Source organism: Physcomitrium patens, chromosome 12 (genome assembly GCF_059467195.1).
Source record: "Physcomitrium patens ecotype Gransden chromosome 12, ASM5946719v1, whole genome shotgun sequence".
NCBI classification, from domain to species: domain Eukaryota; kingdom Viridiplantae; phylum Streptophyta; class Bryopsida; order Funariales; family Funariaceae; genus Physcomitrium; species Physcomitrium patens.
In genome coordinates, this window is record NC_143421.1 from 13242745 (window position 1) to 13257468 (window position 14724).

Genomic DNA, 14724 nt, shown 5'->3' on the forward strand with positions numbered 1-14724 from the left:
GGTGCCTGCCACTTGGCTCTCCACGCAGCCATCCACGAGATCTTGTATTGGATCCCCTCCGAGGGGCATGTCCTCAAATACCCACATCCCGCGTCCCCAAAGGCATTCATGTCCTCAATTTTGGGCACCGCCTGTAGCCGCGACAGCTGGACCGAGCTGCCTTGTTGGATGATGTACAGTATGAAGTCGAGCATGTTGGGACCTGGACGAGGTATTTAAACTTGTTCACACTGCGACATGTGGATAATTGGTTTTCTTAATTAATTAATCAATTAGTTTTTTTCCAGACGGGGAAGGTGGATGCTGGAGATCTAGGTAAAAAGAAGATTTCATTGTTAACTTGGATTTGTCACTTTTGTTGACATTAGCAGTAATCGATTTTGCTATGCAACAATTGTCTGATTGGGTCCATTGTCAGCTCAGAGTTTTATTTTTTATGGGTAGTAAAATATTGTCCTAAATTGCCCTCATCACTTCCTGTAGATTGCTCACAATTCTTCTATTTCTTCTTCTTCTGATTATTCCTTTTCAACCATCAATGTATATGTACACACATGTACTACTATGATCCCTTTCACCATAGATTGTCCTTAAAGAGGCTTTAATTCTCTGACCTATTCTATCAGGATTGAGCCTTTTTGCGGTTATTGCATGGATTCCAGCATACCCACTTCAACATAACTTTTCCAATTATTATTACTATTAAATTTATGCTGGCAAGGCTTGTATAGAAAAATAATAATAGTAATAAAAATTGGACAATTAAAAATTTTAGTCTTCCAAATGGTTAAGGAAAGCACAGATTAAGCTACCATTATATTTTGATTGTGTTATTCAAAATTGGTTATTTTTTGGCTTGTATATATGTATAAATGTATACATACATACATACATATCTTGAGGTAGCTGTTCAACTATTGTTGATATTAATTCTAATTTCTAATTGTTTGATTTTGTGTTTGAATACAATATATTTTAATTTTTCTATTACGTTGTTATATTATTATAGTGTATTTAATGTGTGTGTGTGTGTGTGTGTATATATATATATATATATATATGTATATGACACAACTTTTATTATTCATTTTGCACTCTAATACTCTGAAGAATTTCAAATATATATATATATATATATATATATATATTTAAATTCTTTAATTTGATGAACTTTTACAATCTTAATATTACTAAGATGATACAATATATTATTATGTAGTTTTATAATAAGCAAAAACGAAGAAAGTAGAAGAAAAATAAAGAAATAAGCCCTCGTTTATATGATTCTTTAACGAAGTTCATGACATCATTAAAAATATAATTCTATATAATATAAAAAAAAATGATTTCTTACAATTATTTTGTATATTTTGGTGATAAATTTAACTTATTGATTAACTGTATGTGTACACAGTGCAATTTGAAATTATCTATAGAATTAACCCAACTTGTACAATAACCATTAGAAATGGTATTTTAAATTTTGTGTTGCTTTAAAAAATATAAAAATATAATAAAAATTTATACTTAAATATGAATGTGTATATATATATATATATATATATATATATATGTTTCGGATTTAAATCCATCATTTAACAAATATATTGTGTTTTAGAATTTAAAAACAGATTATACATTTTCTTGTTCAATGGATAATTTTAAATGTATATATTTGATGTTTATCAAATAAATAATTCCAGATTTAAGATTATAAATATAAATATAAATTCGATTCAAGTTTTATCTTAATTCTAAACACTAAAGTCAAAATTATTAACTTTAACTTATTTTCAATTGATTTATTGAATAATTCAATTTACTTCTAATTTATAATGAACATGCTTTATAAAGATGTGGTACATTTAAATTATTATTAATATTTATGAATATTTTAAAAATTCTAATACGCAATAAAGTGTTTTTGAAAAAATAGATATTTTCAAAATTTTAAATTAAAATACTAGTAAATTAATGTCTACGTTATTCAATATAATTAGATAATCGAACAACTAGAATAATATAGATATTAATTTACATATATTGAATATTATGGAAATTAATTATTTTAATATACACATGATCAAAATTTAAATAGTAGTGTTAGAAATGAAATATTATATTTATAATAGGTTATTTCAATAATATCTTATTTTATTTAATTATGTAATAAAAAATATATGAATTATTTATGATAAAGATTTGATAATGATACAAATGTTTTGTATAATTTTGCTACTTTTTTATTTTTATTTTAGTTTTTTGAAGAAGATTGACACTGTGAGTAAATTAGTTGTACTAGTTGTTACATTTTTTAAGCAATTTTATGAAATACTTTTTAGAAAAAATTAATTGGAATAATTATTTTAAAAATTATTTGATACTTAAGATCTTATAGATCATATGGTCAAACAAAAAATCAAGTAAACTAAAAATAGCTGGTGGAATTTGGTTCAAATTCCTAACACAAGAGAAAAAACAATAACAACAAAAAAACACTCTTATTATGTTAAGGTGAGTCAAACTATACTCCAGAACAGTATTTCAATAATAAGAATTTAGAAACTTGAAATAAAACTCAAATTAGTACAAATTTTTTATTAAAAAATAAGGTGTCCACTTAAAATAGAAACTACGTAATGTGCACCTATACTAATAAATATTCATAAAATAAGTGTCTATATTAGTTAATATTCATACTATTACTTACTAATAAAATAAATTATCTTAAATTTACTATTCGAAAAAATTATATTTAATTTTTACAAATTCAAATTTCTTTTGATATCATTATTCTATTCATATAGGAATTTTTGTATATTTAAGTATTATACTATTAAAAAGTTACCCAATAAAACTTATTTTTAGCACTTTAGAGTGTTAGTATACATTTTAAAATTAAACAATTTTATAGTGTATTATCAAACTATATGATTTGAATTTAAAAATAGATTAGTGTTTTTGTATATACTTTAAATTATTCAAAATTCAATTTTATTTTATTAAAAAAATGTGTGTAAATATTTTACATAAGGTGAGAATATTTTGTATTTTAATATTATTTAAAGAGATATAACTAAAATATTTTAAAAATATATTTAACACAAGAAGAATAAAACCACATTTAGTATTAGGTTAATTTAAATGAATTATTATACAATATTGTTCTAGATGGTTTTTATGTTATCTTGTACATATTCTTCTTGCTTGACAATAGCTGTACTAATTGGAAATATCAACTTCATAAATATCACTTTTGTTGAGTAATATATATATAAATTATTAAATTATTTTAAAAGTAACTCAAAATGATTTTGATAAAAATAAAAATGCTGAATTCAGATATAAGAGGATCTAATATACTGTTTTTACTTCTTTTTTTTTAATGACAAGAATAAACATTTTTGGATATTACAAAAGCTAAGATATGTACAAAATAATAATAATAATCATGACAATAATAATAAACACAGTAAAATAGTGACATGTATGTTACAAACGGATTAAGTAGAATTTTTAGAATTAATAATCTTTTGTAATAAAATCATCAATTTTTTTTAAAATAATAATATTTATAAACTATAACTTATAATTTTACAAAAGTATTTATAAAATTTACTCTCTTTTTTTTTACTAAAATTTATTTATTAAATTAATTTTTCTTATAAATATTCAGTTTATATATAAACATATAATTCAAGGAATGTAGTCTAAAAGTACATTTATTTCTTTTATTAAATCACATGATTTTTTTGTGGTAACCTTTTTTTTTTTAAATATATAGAATGTAATATAAATCCAAATTACTTTTAGCTTCCACATTTATTCAAATTTTGAACCAAATAAACGTTGAAGCTAAAACTTGTTATCTTTGAAATCCATCTTAATTCTTTGAAAATAAACCACAAAGATAAAAGTCTATTTTCAATTCATAAATTGCATTAATATGTAGCCAATGTGCATGAAACAAAATCTACTTAGAAAATTGAAAAGTCTGTTCCACGAAAGAAAAAGTATTCTAGAGTGCTTCAACTGTGTTTTGATGTTAATTTGCTTGATTGTTTGTTTGTTTTTTCTTCTTCTTCAATAAAAAAAAAGTAAAAAAATTAGGTAGAATATTGGACTACACTTAAAAACAAAAAATAAAAAATAAAAAAAATCCAATTTCACCACATTTAGCTTTATATCATTATTTGGGCAATACATTGTCCTAAGTTCTCTCTGGTTTCATAGACAGCAAAAGACGCCTGCCTCTTTCTCACAGTGGAGGTTAAAATGAACCCAACAATTTCTTCATTTTCTACCAACCCCTAAAAAAGACAACAACACCCAAGTGGTATATTCTTGTGTTTGTCGGTTCCTTCGAATACAGAAGAGATTCTGGAACGTCCATTCGTCGACGACGACGACGACGACGACAATTGCAGCTCGCATGCTCAGACATTGCGAATGCCATTATTGAATGCTCGCACGCAGTTGTTGCGCCCGAAGATCCTCGGCGAAGGCTGCACACCACAGCGCAGTCTCCAACGCGGTCAGAATAACGCCTCGGCATGGGTGCAGGAAAGAGGGGAGAGGAAGAACGCGAGCACCCAGCCAAACAACAAAGCAAAGAAACCGACAAACAGGAACAAAGGGCAACAAACAGTTGATGGGTCGACGACCAGACGCAGCAGCGTGACAGAGAATTCGCAGATTCCTTATTTCCTTTTCCTTCCAAGCACATGGGGGCCAATGACACTTTGGCCAGCCTTTTCCTGTACGATTGGACCCCCTGACACACAGGATCCCCTCGCCGCCCCCTGTGCTGTGCTGCGTGCTGCGCGCTACGGCTGCTGTTGGGTTCGGCGGAGAGCGTCCCCCTCTCCACCCCTCCCTAAATCACGGTGGCATAGTCCCGTATTTCCATCGCCCATTTGTCGACGAAGCTCATCACAGTCGCCCTAATAATAACCCACAATCATAGTCGTAATCTCCTCCTCCTCCACCAACACCACCAGCATCAGCCTCAGCAGCACAAACACACACACACACTCCCCCTTCTCGCCCCACCTGCAGCACCCCAATTGCACGCACCTCAGCGTACAGTGCAGTGCAAACCACACAAAACAGGGGGCCTCGCCTCGGGAATGGAATCCCCCCCCCCCCATTGCACTTGCCCTTGCCTCTATTGCCTGTGAGCTTCAAAACAAATAAACAAACAAACAACAGAAACAAAAAAAAAAAGGAAAAAGAAAGTCGTTGGTTCGGAATTGGGTTTCAACGCCGCTTTGGAAGCCACGATGCAGGTCTTTTCTTTTCTTTGCTTTTCTTCTGTCGTTGTTTGTCGATTCTGCAAAAGCTCGAGCTGTAGCAAAGCGTGGTGCTTTTGTTGTTTGTTTGCTTACTTGCCTTGCTTAGCTTTCTCACTTTTGAGAAAAAGCGTGGTTTTGTCTTATATTAGTTTCACTCGTAAAACATGTTTTTTTGTGTTTATATATATATATATATATATATATTTATACATATATACACACACAAATATAGATTTTTGCTGCTAAATGAAGAAGACACAATAACAACATGAGTTTTGATATCACGTGTCTGACAAACACAAGAACAAATTAATTTACATATTTATCTCATCTACGTCCATTATGATTTGGATAGGTCACATACAAATATTCCAATGTGGTGAATTCTTGTATTCCATCAAATTATGTTATATTATTTATTTTCCTGTGGTCTAGAAATCTATCTGTCATGCATATTTTATCCCAACAACACAAAAATTGTTTATGAACTCTAATTATTTTTTTGATTTTTCATAATGTGTGTTTTCATTGTATTTTATTATAATATGTAAGACTTCTCAATAAGAATATTGTTTGTTTTAACATGGATGTCATTTTGAATTTCATCAAATATTTTTGTATTTTTATTTCAACAAATGGTCCAAACATACAAAAGCTGCTTTTCTCAATAAATCACATTAAAGTATTAAATGTTGGTGCTAGTCTTGTCACAAATATAACTTGTTCCTCTATAGTTTCAAGTTCTAAAGATGTGTGTATAATATATCAGGTTGTCTAATCCAATATTCTTGTAATTTGTCAAGAATTCTAAAGGTTGTAAATAATTAGACTATTTCTTTTGAGTACATGTAATAGGCGATTCAATTTATCTAAGCTCTCTATACATTAAAAACTATAATTGTTTTTATCAAATAAGCCCTAGAAACACATATTATTATTTTTTTCCAGTATTTTGAGAAAAAAATTGGACTAATCAAAGTAATGTTTTCTAGTATGATGCATTGAGATTTGATTATTAGTATATCTTATCCTGTTTTTCAAGAAATTTTGAGTTGTTTTGTAATATAAAACATTAAATTTGCTATAATTTTCATCTATAAGAAAATATGTCAAAATTTGATTATAATTTTCATCTATAAGAGAATATATCAAGATTCGATTCTTCTATCAAGAGAAGGCACAATATATATATATATATATATATATATATATATGTATTTATTTTAACCAATAGAATAGTTTTCACTATATGTAAAATAAATCTAATTTTATGTGTATAAAAAAAACTTGTTGGATATACATTAACAAAAAAAATTATATTGATATTTTTATCCAATAAAAAATACTCATTAGAAATATTGATTAATAAAAACCCATGTTTAAGGTTTGTAAGAATATTGTAGAGAAGTTAATATTTAGTAACAAGGTTTGCTTATGGACTTGAAACCTACTATTGAAATTGTGTCTACTATGAAGTTATATATGCCCATGTATTTGTTACACTTTGGTAGTCAGAGACCAGCAATGGACACATCAAATCATTTGATTGTAATTGATAGTGTAAGATAATTTTACACTTTGCACTAATCTTCTTGGATGATTTTTTCTTATCCTATGCAAAGTTAAAAAGATTCTTGTAATCTAGTATGTATGAAATGCAAATATATTGCACTTATTTTTTTTCTTTTGCTTAGTAGAATTTTTATCCACCAATTTATTACATTCCATACTACAAGAAATGACCTTACAAGGCAAGCTGAGAAAAATCAAATTATTGTGTAGTAAGAATGTTTTTCAGTGATAGTCAAGTTTTTTACTCATATATTACTTTGTAAAAAAAAATCAAGCATATATTGAATTTGGTCACTAATTCTACATCTTGTAAAGTTAGATCATATTACCAATATTTATATTTTTATATACATTAAATTCACCAAATTATAATACCACTACAATCCATTAAGAAATAAGGTAGAACATCTTTGAGCAACATATTTTGTTAAATCTAGGGTTTTTATTTTGTTATATCTTTATATATATATATATATATATATATAAAATCAATAAACTTAGTTTACTTAACTAAAAGAAATATATAGATGAGAATGATATATCATTAAAAATAGCATATTCTTTTGTGGCATTTGGTTTTGTTATTTATTGCATTCTTTAAAATCAGAAATTATAAATATTTTTAGTTCTTACAAATAAAAAAAAAATAGAATACCAAGGATTGCATTAATATTTTTTGTCCTTGTCCACATCTCCTCATTCTTATTAGTCCAAAACAATCTTGAATTTATACCAACTTCCAAGTATTGTTTTTTGTTTTTTAAATTCATTGTACATCACAATGCACATGAATTTTTATTCTTATTTGTTTTAGGGTTTTTGCATATATTTTTTGAAAATCCTACATTTAAATTATATAAATATAAATATAAATAAATATATATATATATATATATAAATATAAACTGACAAAAAGAGAGATAACAAGTTTTTTTTTTTTTTTTTTTTTTTTTTTTCTATATGTTACAATGACAGTTGTGTCAACTATGGGTTTGTATTAGAGCTGATTGATATTTATTACACTGTAAAAAACAACATAAAATTAATTACTTTTGAATAAATAAAATAGGTTGCATGAATTTTAAAAAAAATTGGATTGTGATTTATATGGAGATTCAATTAAAAAATCTACTTCAAAACGTATATAAATTTAACAATCTAAAAACGTAAAAATAAAATTTATTTATTTTTATATTTTTATTAATAATATTTATATTAATATTTGAATTATTTCAAAGAATAAAAATTGAGTTATATTGAACTTTAACAGCTAATTTTTTAAAACTTAAAATACTAATACTGTACTTAAACTTATATGAACTATTTTTGAACATATTTTGTCAGAAAAAAATTAAATCCTTAAATTATATATATATATATATATATATATATAGACCTAAGCTTAAATCTGAGAAATATTTTGACTGGTTCAAAAGTGAAATTAAACATGATTGTGATATATGCACAGGATTGAAATAAACTATGAAACTCAAAATTTAACTTACACGCAAGTGCACAAGATACATGTTGAATCCGAAAATAACTTTTGTTGGAAAAAAACGTAGAAACTTATTGCATTTTCACAAACAAAACAAATCTGTGTACATGAATTATAATGATAAAATATAAATTTTCTCATGTTTTTTTTTCTTATTTATTTTTCACGAAAAATAAATAAATAAATACATATTCTTTTCTTTTCACCTTCACTCCCTTCTTTTTAAAGAATTTTATAATCCTTTTGTAAATGTGTGTGCAAATAAAAGGGTGTATGAAGAGGTGTTTTCAAGTTACTTTTGTGGTGATGGCGATTTACAATTAAATCAAATACAAGCACTTCTTTGGTGAAAATTTCAAAACCCATGCACCAAACACACACTTTTGGTTGCCACAGGAAATTCCTCACGTGATCAAAACAGCAAAGTGGCACACAGAAACATGAAGAGAGAAAAGAAGCCATTTTAATTCAAATCCCCAACTCAGAAAGGAAAGAGAAAGCGGAAAGAAGTAAAGGAAGTAATGAAGAATGATAGAAAGAGGGATGGATACAGTCAGAAGAGAGAGAGACATGAAAAAGCACACTCAGTGAGTGAGACTATTATTAAAATAATAATATCAAATAATAAAACATTCAAAGTAGCCACAGTGACTGACCCCATTGGGTCTCCAATATTTCCCCTTCATGGCCTGTAGTAATTGATGGAACTTGTCAACAAATATGAAGCATTTCTGGCATGGGAATAGACCAAGTGACTCTACTGTAAGTCCACCATCCCATCAGCGTTCTACTTCTTCTTCCTCTTCTTCTTCTTATTATTATTATTGTTTTTGTATATAACTTAAATTGTGTATATACACACAAAAAATCCTCTCTCTCTCTCTCTTTAGATATATATACAAAGATATTTATTACAAAGATATTTCATTATATATATATATATATATATATATGTCTGTCTGTCTGTCTGTCTGCAGTTCATTTAGTATGTTGCAAGGAAGTTGTCAGATAGAACTCATGTAAGTGCATTGTAATTTATAATTGAGTTATTTTATTTCATTTTTTTGGGTTTTCATAAACAGAGATAAATCCCTTGAGACCCCAAGATTTTATTATTTTTGAATGACCAATATGTTTTTCTTTATGTATGAGATAATTTCTGCACTCTTTTACTCAAAGAATGAGTAAAAGAGTGTGTTCAGACTTGTTGTCTAGTAAGAATGAGTAAAAGAGTGTGTGAGAGAGTGTGTTTCAGAAGGCTGAATTTCAGCACTAACTGCCATAACATGCAGAGCTCTGTATGGGTATTTTTGAATACATCTGTCTATATAATACACATACACACACACACACACACACACACACATATATATATATATATATATAGTTCCATCCCCTCTCTCCTTGTTTCTCTATTGTCCATTTGTAACACCTTGATTTGGTCTCCCTCTCCACATAGCACTTGAAATGTGGGTTATTGTTGTTGTTGATTATTGATTATTGTTGTGCTGCAATGAGAAGCAATCAGGCAAAGGGAGAGAGCAGAGCAACCAGGCAAGGGTATCCATTGTACTCACTCAAAAGAGTATAATAATACAAAAAATAAAATAAAATGATATACCACTTTGATCACATGTTTTTCTGCTTCAATGTCATGTGCTGGTTGAAAGGCATTTGCAAGGTCTCTTGCACTCTCTTCATCCATGGACACTACTTATTTTTAATCCTTACATAGAAGACCAATAGTAAAAATCAAATAGTAATATATATATATATATATATATATATATCAAAACATATCTTTTGTTTCAAGAGTAACATATTAAACAGATTATTGAAGTGTAGTCTTAGGGACCCCTGTTTTCATAGTGAAAATCAATTAGGGGGTTGAGTTGTAATTATGTTCATGTCTTTTTCTTCCTTTCCTTTCTTCTATCTTATGATTATGATAATAATAATAATAATAATATTAGTAGTGTCAAAATGTTTTATGATACTGATGAGTTATTATGCTATTGATGAAATATTGCTCACTTGCTTTTATCTTTCCTTTTGTGACATAAAATAGTCTTGCAACAAAGAATCCTAAACTCCATACATCATGTAATTATTTTGTGACACAAACTATTTTGCACACAAACAGATACTTTATTAGGAAGAGGTACGTAATCACACTTCATTTTTTTTTTTTTTTTTTTTTTTTTTTTAAATTTATTTTGTACAATGTTAAAAAAAATTTAGAAGATAAAAAAAGAGTCATAATGCATTGTTTCTTTAGTTAAAAGAATGTTGAGAAAAGAGGGATCTCCTTCCAAAGTAGAGTTGAAAGAAAACTATTGTTGTACAAATAAGTACACACATGTTTCTCTTGGAATCCAACATTGATAAAACCATCTATTCAAAATCCAGCCATTTATATCTATTTATTTATACTTTAATAATAAATGACTCAAATATACAATGATAAGCAAAGTCATTACATGCAAGGGTGTCAATTCTATTATGTCTCCTATTGTTCATATTACTACTCCTACCACCACCCATCATCTCCTCTTCTACATTCTTCTTCTTCTTCTTTACAAATTCTCTAATATGCATAAAGAAAATAAAATAAAATAAAAACAACAACAACAACTCCTTCATTCCATACTCAATGTATAAATCTATATTTAAACACACACATGTTTGTGCACAAAATTAGGGTTGTTTGAACATAGTCACTGCTGCATCTTGGGATTCTTTCCTGCCTCACCAAGCTTACAAAAATGGGCTAAACTTGGGCACATGGAGGACCAAGTAACCCCCTAAGAATTTAGGGTTTAGGGTCTGTCAACTGTTGAGAGCACTGATCAGCTAACAAAAAAACGAGCCATGTGGGACTCTTCATGTCAACCAAATCAGGATATGCATACAAACAAATACCAGAAGATTTGCATGCACAAGGGAAGATTTGCTACTCCAATGCATGCCTTGTGTTACACACACTGATATCTTCCATCTAAATAAAAACAGTGATAAAATTATAAAGTGAAAGTTCAAACCACGGACTGTATCCATCACAAATAAAGGGTGCATGCCACTGCTTCATTAAACTGGAACCTTGACCCAACTCCCCACTGCCATATTTTAGGGTTTATTTGACACAGCCAGTGTGTGAGTGTGTGTGTGTGTGTGTTTTTATAAGGGTTTCAATCCAGACCTTTAGTTTTCTGTGCCTGAAGCACCAAACTGCAGGTATCGTGTGAAACGGCACACGTAGGGAGGCAGCCTGGTCAAAGTGAGAGGCTTGGAGGAGACTCCAATGAGTTGTTCCATGCAGCAACAAACGAGAAACTACGCATAATCAGCATAAAAATTGAGAGGACGAGAGAGAGCGCGAACACAGGAAAGAATTTGTATGAGTGATAAGCACAAGCCCTGGCAGGCAGACAGGCAGGCTGCATTGTGGATCATCCATTTGTCTATCAATCGATCTCCCTGGGTTGAACGCTTCCAAAGTCCTTGACCCAGCCTGTGATTGATCGGATCAGAACGAGGTATATCGCCTCAGTATGTTCCTCACGATAAGCACTAGAAAACTGCTCCTCGTCGTGTAGAGGGATTCGGCGGTCGCAAACAACGTTGCTGTTTGTAGTTGCTGTTGTTGTATTACATCAGGGGAGTTTTCCAAAAAGTTCAAGCGTAGGGGTTGTTGGTTTTGGTTAACGTAAGGGCACAAGCTTTGGATGCTGGGTTCATGTGTGTTGTAGATGGAAACGTCTGCACATCACAGCAACCATACAATAAGCTGGAGGCATTGGACCTTGTCAGAAGGTGAAACATTCTGGGATTATATTTTCCATTTTTTCCATTTTTTTCATTACATTAAACTAGGAAAGTTGGTGACTGGGAGATCAGTGACAGTTTATTGACTTTTACAAAAATAATTTTGTGGTCCCATCTCCAGATGTAGACGTGTGTTTCTCCGTGGTGCAAACCTTGGATTTGAAGATAGGAAAGAGATGGGAGGAAGCAGTTTTCTCATCATATTCTGTGTTTTCAACAGCCTCTTTAAAGCCCACCATTGGAGGGATCCAAGCTAAGCTAGCTAGCTAGCTACTGTGGTTCTGGCAAACCCCATTTTCCTATAATATACCATTATGAGATGTGCCTGCAGCCAGACACATATGATATATCTAAAGAAATTAGAATTGCAACTGAGTATCATGCTCGCATTGGGCACTTATGATCAGCAGAATTAGTTCCTCATAATCCTCGTCTGCACATCTCCAATCTATGTACAGGAAGCCCTCGAAAACCACGAAGTGCGTATGCAATGCAAGACGATACAATAAAAATGGGAAACACCCATAAGAGAAAAGCTTAAAACCTTGAATCGGCAACACACACGTGGTAGAATGTAAAACGAAACAAAAGGTGTCCATGAGCAAAAGAGGATTCACTAGATCACAAACGAGGTCGGTCGGCCAGTCAGTCAGTCAATTGCTGTGGAGGGGTGGATGTGGAGCCATCACTTGTTTGATATATATATATATATATATATTTATTACAATGAAATGAATGGAATTCTCTGGCCCACAGAGGTTCCTTGCAACCTACTCGAGCGACAAGTCAAGATCAGGTTCTATCCCTTTGCATTCGGACAATGCCATCAAATTCAAGGTCACCATGCTCTCCAGCTGCGGTGCCCAGCCCCGCCACGAGCTCTTTAGGGCTTGTACTCGGTACTTCCTCTGCTGCTTTTTGGGGAGGCATCAGTGCTGGGCCTGGGCCATAACATCATTACTTTAGTCTTTGATTTGGAATTTGTGTTGCTATCTCACTAGATTCGACTGATGGATTGTCCATACCCTCAAGGCTTGAGAAGAAGGTATGGCACCACCTTCATTGGTGCCCATCTTGTACCGTGAGGATGGTTCCCTGGAGATGGTGTACTACACATGAACCTTGGCAACACGAAACGGCATGAAATGAAATGCATGAAACATGAAGATCATTAGGTCTAGTTGTGAAGAACTACCTCATCTCAGTTTGAGACCAGCGCAGCGTCGAAGCGGTCATCCTAGTCGCAATCCACTGCCCTTACACACACTCGTAGAAGGGCTTAGTCTTCCATATTTGCTTCCTGTTTCCAGTCACAGGGATGAGAAATTTACTTAGAATTCTCGACACTAAATTACGCAACGTCGTCACGTGATGAGAAAAAAAAGAAAAAAAAAAGAAAAAAAAAAAGAATGCAACATCACCAGCAAGGAAATTCAGAAAAAGGATTGGTAGAATTTTGAGGACTTGGGACGCAATGCTTGAGTGTGCAGTGACTGAATCACATCATTTTCCTTTTCAGGACATGAAAAGGCCACATCATGACCAAGGAATGATGGACACCGAGCACATGCACAAGCAGCCAATCAGAAGCAATTAACCACTTCATGGCATCTGCAGAGCCCTGGCTGTGGAATATCGATTCGAAAATATTTATAGTGCTCCCAAACTTGCGTGTGTTGGTCTCAGTTACCACAGAGTTTACGATGTGCTAGCGCCGTGGATGTTGAGCACAATACCTACTCCGATAATGCACAACTGCTTGAAACATGTACATCAGATGAACTGAGGAGAAAATCGCGTACCCAATTTCCTGTGCCACCAAATCCAGGACACAAACGGGGTGAAATTTGATCATATCCTTCAAGATTTCCTACAGCTCCACTAAGGCAACATTATTCTTGATTGTCTTGAAATCTCAAAGCACATAAAGCATCAAAATCCCACTAATCTCCAATCAAAATGGAAATTTAACAGTTATCCTAAAAATAGGTTTGTAGTTCGAGATTTCTAGTTCATGGACATTGGGGTGCAACTATATTCTGTACAGCTGTGGATGAAGTCTTTCTCAGAAGCAGACCAGAAATTTTCATTTTCTAATAGATTCTAAATTGTGAAGTAGATCCACGACGTTGTCACTTCCTAAATTCAAAATATGTCTGACATTTAATCACCTCAGTTGAACTTCAATCGAACACGTTGTTCAACAAGTTGCTCTTCGAGTTCCCATGCATGATATTATACGCCTGTCCAAGTTATCGAAGGGATTGACCCTTTGAAGAAGTTCATTTTTTAAAGTTTTGATTTAATGGAAGCAAAGCAACTCAGCTATTCACAGAAGGAAACAAATATTTAGAATAGTTGTATATGTCTTGAAACATCTGTTTCAAATTTTGTTTTATGCCTAGTTAGTCAGGTATGAACTAGGGCCTAAAATTTGAAGAGATCATGAATCAAGGAATTGAATAGCAACTCTTTGAAGGCGTTGACCAAGTTTCAATGTGAGCGACAACTTGGCTTGCACTATGTTCACACTCT

General features: G+C 31.2%; 2 long non-coding RNA genes across 3 annotated transcripts; one reads left to right on the top strand and one right to left on the bottom strand.

Moving 5' to 3' along the window:
• Positions 1-4116: 4116 nt before the first annotated feature.
• Positions 4117-5200, bottom strand: LOC149988047 (uncharacterized). Its single transcript, XR_016505832.1, has 2 exons — positions 4665-5200; positions 4117-4505 (listed from the first exon to the last, which is right to left on the bottom strand). It is a non-coding gene; the product is annotated as an uncharacterized LOC149988047 (long non-coding RNA).
• A 2620-nt stretch (positions 5201-7820) lies between these two features.
• On the top strand, positions 7821-11068 carry LOC141046043 (uncharacterized). Of its 2 annotated transcripts, none has more exons than XR_012218718.2 (4): positions 7821-8032; positions 8335-8427; positions 8633-9126; positions 9886-11068. It is a non-coding gene; the product is annotated as an uncharacterized LOC141046043 (long non-coding RNA). The 2 variants fall into 2 exon arrangements; XR_012218719.2 differs by having other exon boundaries at positions 9893-11068.
• The last annotated feature ends 3656 nt before the right edge of the window (positions 11069-14724 follow it).